This window comes from Merops nubicus, unplaced genomic scaffold (genome assembly GCF_000691845.1).
Source record: "Merops nubicus isolate BGI_N331 unplaced genomic scaffold, ASM69184v1 scaffold33251, whole genome shotgun sequence".
NCBI classification, from domain to species: Eukaryota; Metazoa; Chordata; class Aves; order Coraciiformes; family Meropidae; genus Merops; species Merops nubicus.
The window spans coordinates 10974-16017 of NW_008588192.1; the positions used below are offsets into that span (position 1 = coordinate 10974).

General features: G+C 37.7%; 1 protein-coding gene across 1 annotated transcript in view; it reads right to left on the bottom strand.

The window, feature by feature from the left end:
• Positions 1-739: 739 nt before the first annotated feature.
• Positions 740-5044, bottom strand: part of ATMIN (ATM interactor) — a 9095-nt gene continuing 4790 nt past the window's right edge. The window contains exons 4-5 of the mRNA XM_008949199.1: positions 2612-2649; positions 740-881 (exon numbers count right to left, since the gene is read on the bottom strand). The gene's annotated coding sequence lies outside the window, so the exon portion shown is untranslated. The remainder of the gene's footprint in view (positions 882-2611; positions 2650-5044) is intronic.

Here is a 5044-nt window from a genome sequence, read left to right on the forward strand (position 1 = left end):
AAGTTTTAATTTGCAAAATCTCTACCCATTCAGAAGACATACAGCTTTCAGAAGGTAAGATGTTAAGGAACAATGGGTGGTACCTGCCAACAGGCACTGAATACCCCACCCAAGCCTCTGCCAGCAGGAGATCACAGCCATTAAAACAGAAGGCAAAAAATTCATTGAAGTTAACTTTATTCCAAAATATGTATAATTTACAGGACTAAATAAGTGCTTCATTTGTGAACAGAACATTTCAGTACTTGTGAATAACTTACTAGTAGCTTTGTGTAACACTCCAGTTTCCAACAGAGGGAAATATGAAACAGTATTTTGGCACAAGGTTTTCTCTGCATGCATTAATATACTTAAAAAGTTTCACAATTACTAGGGCAACATTCCTTCTTTGGGATTGTCACTCGTAAAATAGGTCTAAGAAATGAGTGCTTTTGTGTGCTCATTGCAAGCTTACAGCTTAAAAAGCAAGAATTAAACATGGACATCATTTGAAAACTAAATATGTCCACTAAATCAAAATCCCACCAGTGATGAGAAGAAAAAATATTTTAAGGACATTCCTCAGCCTTATCGAGATTAACTCACACATGCTTTGGGGAAAGACTCACCCATGAGAGTTGTTACTCACCCATTCCAAATAATTACAAGTTTAAATGAGATAATAACAAGGTGTTAAATTCTGTAAGCTGAAAAAAATATGGCTTTCAGATCTGGCTTTATAATAGATGCACTTGCAAGTATCTGTAGAGAGAAGTACTGTCAATCTAGCTCTGCATGCAAGTACTTGAAGCATGCATGTAAAGCATTTGTTGTGAAATACACAGTTTACATCATCACAAGTCATCTATTATATTCCATTGCTAGTTATGTTGAAGATAGTGCTGTAAAGCCATCACATGAAAAAGAACCAGAAGCAAAGGGCTTCTGTTATTTAATTCAGCAGTTCCTTCAGGAGTTTCCCCCATTTCAGGCCGTCGGATGACATTGTCAGTGAAGTGGAAGAGTCACACACACAAACAGCCTCAACCTGACTGCAAGGCAATGCAGAGTTGAACAATGTTGTTCCTTGAGTCTGTTCATTGCATAGCAATGGCATTTGAAACAAAACTCAGTCATGCTCTAAGCAGCAAATCCTTCTAGTACACATTTAAATTCACAGCAACTGTTAAAAGAAAAGCAAAACCAAACAACCAAAGAAACAGCAGATGCATGTCTGCACCACGCACTGAAGCTTTTTCCCACTGAACAACCCTACCCTCGTAGTGTGCATATAAAGCTATTCATGGAAGTCTGTTCACAGTGGCCTGTCCTGCAAGAACGCAACCATAGCAGCACCTGAAACCAGACATGGAGGAAAAAGCTTGCGAGGCCCAGGATGTAAACAACGTTTTGGTGTGAATGTATTTGGAACAGTAAATTGTACATGAAGATCATGTTTAAAAACCCAACACATCAGAAACATTAAAGCAAAAGAAGCTGTACAACCTTAATGACAAAGGCAAGTACATTTGGTTCACCTCCGAGTTGTCGTTTCAGTAACATATTCTTGTACAAGTTGAGAACCCTACGTTGATTCAGTATCTATTGACTTACTCTATATTTGAAAAGCTATTAAAAAAACCCTAACACCCTAAGATTCCAATCCTACCAACACTTACATCTCTACCCAGCCTCCAAAAAAAAAAAAAATCAATTCAGAACTGACTAAGCACGTGGGCATGTGTTAGCAGGATAAGGATTTCAAACAGTGGAAGGTAGTCATCTCTGTTCTACTGCCTCTACACAGTCAAGGTACATCTGACTAACAGGGAAATTCAGCCTCTTGTTTTCCACAGGAAAAAAAAATAAACTGTAAAGACTGTTAGTTACATACATTAAGTTACTGACACCGACCGAATTGCTCAAAACTAGATGAGGTCTCACAAGGCTTGTTTTACAGCTGTTTAGTTTACAGCTGCAAGTATGTATTTTGGTTTTTAAGATTTCCAGTCCTATGGAAGTGACCATTTTCTAGACACAAGCAGCTTTGCATAGCTGAGAATACACAGCATTAGTAAACACTGACTTTAAACTACCTATTTCTCAAGGCTGATATGAAGAGCAGGGGGAGGATGCCCTGCCTAGCCAAAGCAGAAAGAACTATTTACAGGTGTAGTAACAGAAATGCAAATAAAGCCAAGAATAAAAGAAACATCTACCTAGTGTCATACAGACTTCTAGCACTGTGACAAACATGGAAGGCAACAAGACAGACCTCTAATTTTTCAGCTGTTTGGTGCTTACGTTCTCATAGAACCCATGTCCCAAATTCGCTTTGTTTAATTTGATTTTTTTAAACACTAGAGAGAAGCTCAAGTGAAGCTACCAAACTACTAATGCAGTTTTAGAGTAGCATTACACAGGCATCCAGCTCAAGACCCAACAATCACAGCAAAAGAGAATTAAGCAGGAAATGCAGAGCAAGTACAAGTAACATTTAGTATCACTTCCAGCTAAAAATGTGTGCTCAGAGTACACAGAAACTGATGTTACTTTTTATAGCAGGTCAAATGGCAGCAGAGGATACAAAGAGAATAAGCAAAGTAGGCAGTCACTGCTGACCAATACTTACAATAGGGACAGTGCCTTGAAAATCAAATCAGAGACAAACTGCAGAAAAAGGGAGATAAATACCATTTTAGTACTACCAAGAAATAGCTCTGACTAAAGTTTATTTTTAAAACAATGGCCAAAATAGAAAGTTAGATTTGTTCAAATTTGAAAAATGTGTGATACTCAGCAACAGTATTTCAGATCAGGTTTCATTTGGTTTACTGTGGGATTCAGCAGACTGTGAAGTCTGGCAGCAGTCTTCATGTTTGCACTGAAATATTTAATAAATCCAAACTGAGTGACATACGCCAGCAACATCAGATCCAAATCTGTTTCTGACTTTTCTAATTTATGGAGAAGCAAATTTGTGAAGAAAGAAGTTAATTTTGATCAGAATGTGCCACTTCCCTATGACAATGCAGACATATTTAATCATTTCTTAATACTATGCTTTCAATAAATAGCTTCATGTTGTAATACTGTGTTTGCCTAATTAAACCTCAAACTATTTTAAACCCATAGGATGAGACAAGGGCATGGTATTTGCACATGCTAATAAACCACACAAAGCTCATCAATACTTTTAATTACAAAGTACAAGAAATGAGTAACAGTTACATGGAAGGTTTGTGTGGACACAATCTTACATTTTTTTCTGATAGTCACTGATGTTAAAAGCTTTGGCTCATGCTATAAGAACATGGCAATTCTCATTCTGATCTGTAAATTAGTTTTGAAGTTCTTTAAATGCTAGCTCGTCTCACAGATGTCTAAAATTCAAAGCTTTCTGTAATTCTGCTCCTTATCACCTAGGATTCCCTCCCTTGCAGAAAGAAGACTTTCTGAATTCAGAGGTAATGAACTGTTTCACCCTTCTGCATTTTACATCTGTGGAAAATGCAGTTTTCCACAACCTGATTTATATTTATAGTAACTGCTTCTCTTTCATGCATCAGTACAGATGACTTGCACATGGGAAACACAGAAACTTATGTCTGAAGAAATGTTCTCTGGTGCTTTAGCCAGAGGGAAGAAAGAAGGAAGAACACTTCAGCACCTGTAGATGCAATATTTCTAGTGAAGTACTGCAAAAAACTAACCTAATTTTGTCATTTTTCTTACTTCCCAGTTTCCAAGTAGGCAGGTAAATATGAATCAGTTGTATTTTCAGAAGAAACAGAGTTAGAAGCAACACCTGCCTTTCTTTAGTATGTCCCACTTTTAAGGTCAGATCTCTAGGCATTGTGAAAGTGGGGGGACTTTCTCCAAAGCAAAATTAGGGTACCCCTGGGGGGCACAGCAAGATTCCTTTCTGCAGTTTCTTCAGCCAAAGACTGGAAGTGTCTGAACACACACCTAGAACTGCTGAAAACTTAAACAGGCAACACAGCTCTAGTTCCAGGAGTTTTTCAGTAGGAAAATACACGTTCTGGGGTTAATCTAAGGAGATTATTACCTGTTAAAGCAGAGCTATTTATCATATTAGTGGCATATGGCAATTTAAGGAGTAGTAGGAAGAAAGGACAAAAAAAAAAACCAGATAGAAAACTATTGCTCATTTTCACCAAAACAAACTAGCTGCAGTGGATGAGTAACTTAACTCCCACAGCCTGGAGGTGAGGATATGAAGCACAAAGCACAGCAAGTCTTCAGAAACTAAGGCTTGGATGCACATTTAGTGCTGGGCTGCCTGCTGAAACCCTGGCTAAACCCGCAGCCACTAGCTCTCCTGTCACAATGGGTCAGTGAAGTCTGTAACAGGCCCAGGAACTTGACACAAAGACACTCTTTTCATTAAAGCTAACAGAAGCTAAAACCTGTCAAGGACACCACCAGAGTCCTACATTTTGCAGGTATTATAGTAGAAGATAAAAATTAGTTAAGGCCAAATTCCAACATACATTCACAACTGACTTTTTTTTCCACACAAATAAAAAAAAATCCTAGCAGTGGTACGAGGGGCAATATGATCATTAAAAAAAATTCAAAGAGGTCACATTTCTTCTCTGAAAAAATCATTTTGTCTGAATTTGACTGCACTCAGAAAAACTCTCTAAAACCTGCAAATCCACGAGCAAATGCAAAATACAGCTGTTCTAAAGGGCTTCTGTGAGCTGATCTCCCAGCTCCATTGCACTGATTCCAGTTGTTTCTGGAAGCAGGAAGTCCAAAACCAGGATTCCAGGTGATTATTTTAGAGAATTTAATTTCATATTTCTAAAAATTTCTCTTAAAGTAATAAAAGTATAAACCACTGTAACACTTCTCAACTTGTATCTTAATAAAGCTAGAAGAATTTCAGCAAAACCAAATCATTCCAGTCTTTGAGGCACACACACTGTACATTTGCATCTTACAGACAGAAATAATTTAAGCAAATCCCTCATGAAGACTCTAAAAACGTTAGTCCCGTTTATTACACCAGCTACAAGGACAACATACCAATTTTCCC